Source organism: Austrofundulus limnaeus, unplaced genomic scaffold, assembly GCF_001266775.1.
Source record: "Austrofundulus limnaeus strain Quisiro unplaced genomic scaffold, Austrofundulus_limnaeus-1.0 Scaffold51, whole genome shotgun sequence".
Taxonomy (NCBI): Eukaryota; Metazoa; Chordata; class Actinopteri; order Cyprinodontiformes; family Rivulidae; genus Austrofundulus; species Austrofundulus limnaeus.
Genome location: NW_013952453.1, coordinates 602231 through 605013, shown reverse-complemented (window position 1 = coordinate 605013; position 2783 = coordinate 602231).

Below are 2783 nucleotides of genomic sequence, written 5' to 3'. Positions count from 1 at the left end.
AATCTGATGTGATATTTTCGTACGAACCCTTTGTACGAACAAAAGAGAAATTTAGGATAAGAATACGAACATGTTGTTGCATGTGGCCCAATGTTCTTAAACTGTTGGACTATTTGCTCACACAATTGTTGTAGAAGTGGTGAACCTTGCTCCATCTTTGCTCGTGACTAACTGAGCCTTTCRTGGATGCTCTCTTTGTATCTAATCATGACACTCACCTGTTTCCAATTAACCTGTTCACCTGTGGAATGCTCCAAACAGATGTTTTTTTTTTACATTCCTCAACATTCCCAGTCTTTTGTTGTCCCTGTCCCAGCTGGTTTTTGGAAAGTGTTGCAGGCATCAAAGTCAAAATGAGTGAATCATTTAAAAAAAAAAAACATCTTCTCTTTGTAGTGTATTCAATTGAATATAGGTTGAAGTGATTTGCAAATCATTGTATTCTGTTTTAATTTATGTTTTTACACAACGTCCCAACTTCATTGGGACTGGGGTTGTACCTGGGGTTGTGTTAGTGGGGTTGAGTTAAAACTATTTGGGTTTGAGTTGTTTTTAGATGACCAGTTCAGTCCAACAGAATAAAGTTTAATCCTGGTTTYAAAATGACCTTAATTTAATTTAACAGATTTTAACAGCATAGTGAAACTTGTTCTTGTCATAAATTAACATGAACACAAAAAAAGCATTTTTTTCTCACAGGTTTTAAGACTTGAGGGTTGCTGAGGTCTTCCTGTTCAGACCGAGTCGTGTGCAGAAACATTAGAGTTCTGACCCATCTGTGAGCGGCTGACCACAGACTGAAGCCTTCCGACTGAGTTCAGGAAGCAGCTCTGTGGTTTTTAAACGTGAAGCATCCGTCCTAAAACTGATCTGATCATCAGTTTGAGGAAACCGTGAACAGGCGAGTTTCTTCAGAGGCTCTAACCTACATCTGAACTGTGGAGAAAAGTTCTGCTCAGCTGAAAATTWAAAAACAAACAAACTAAACCTAACTTCATCTGAGGCGTCCTGGATTTCAGTTCAGGTGTTTAAACTGTAAAAAACCACAGAGACTTGTTGAAATAATGTTTCCTCCAAACATTTTAAAGACATTAACTTCATGTCAGATTAAAGCCTGAGCTGCTAATCTGTCATGTTTATCAGATACGGGTCGGTTCTGTGGACCCGGTGCAGATAACAGAACCAGCTATCTGTTCATCAGGAACAAACTGATCGTTTCAAATGTTTGTCTTCTGCCGAGTTTCTTCAAAATAAAGTTTTAACATCATAATGTCTTCAGGGCTTGTTCATTCAGCTAGACCAAACTGGACCAAACTGGACCAAACTGGACTGGACCCTGAAGTTTTTATGTCATTAATGCTTCAAACTAAAAACAAAAACACTTGATTCCAACAGATCTAAATGTTCTAAAAATCAAAACACATTTTAAACTGAACAAGATCAAAGTGTTTTTAGCTTTCAGCTCAGGCAGCTTCTTGTTTTCCTCACGGTTCTGTTGGACCGCTCTTTTAAGGACTGAAGACTACAGTACTTTCAGCTGTTCCCTCTTCATGGGCTGAGTCCTCTACCTGTCCCCTGTGTCCTCTGTCCTCAGCATTCTCTGTCCTGACCATGTCCTCTGTTGTCTTTGTCCTCTGTGCTGGACCTCTGATGATCTCACTCCCATGGAGAACCTCAACATCTTCAGCTCCGACACTTCCTGTCTCCTGTCTGTTTGTCCATGTCTCTGTGTTCAAACCAGACACCATAGCAGGTCTCTCTGTTCCACCTGCCCCCCTCTCATTCACACACCTGCAGACCACCACCTCTGGGGGGGTGGGGGGGGGGTAAAATCAGTCCACCAAGCCTATAAAGCACTGAGGGGAAACCACTGAGTGATTTTCCTTTTGAAAACTCAAATATTTAATTGTGAATGCTTCATAGTATTCACACTATTGAGATGATTTTTTTCTTCCGTATGTTTTTTGGCATCTAACTCATTCCACAATTTTGTTCTATTTCAACAATTCATATATCAAAACGTTCAGCACATTTATGACAATCCTGCTGTGACTTTTGGTATTTCATCTATTTTTACTTTTTCAGCTATTTCACTTTTTTAGCCACTTTTCTGCTATTGAAAATGAATGGAGCTGTTTTCAACATCCTTCAAGTCCTTTAAAATGTTTCTAAATCTTTACAGATCCTTACACCTTTTGGTCTTTTACTGCTCTTTTCAACTTCCCTGTCTTAATTTTTTGCTAATTTTAGCTATTTTCTGCTGTTTTAGCTAGAATTCAGCTTCTTTCTGCTATTCTTCTGCCTTTTTCTACCTTTTTGTGCTTTTTCCCGCTAATTTGTGCTAATTCTGCTCCTTACAGGTGCATTCTGCTATTTGTATTTATTTGCTGCAACTTTAGCTAATTTTTAGCTGTTATTAGCTAAACTTGGCGTTTTTAAGCTAGATACACAGTTTTTGTAGCTAATATAACTTTTTCTGCTAAGTTCTGCAACCTTAACTTCGTTATGCTTCATTATGCTAATTACACAATTTCCAGCTACTTTTGAAGTATTTTACTTAAAATTTTGGCTGTTTTAGTTATTTAACTATAAATTGACACCTTTTTGAACATTTTTGCACATTTTTTCTGCTAATTTTACATTTTTCCCCACTATTTGGGTGCTAATTACAACTTGTGGCTGCTACGTTTAGCTTATTTTACATTAATTTTAGCTTTTAACTATGGATCTGCTTCTTTTTGCTTTTCTTTTTGCTTTTCTCTATTGTTTGTGCTTCTTTTTTC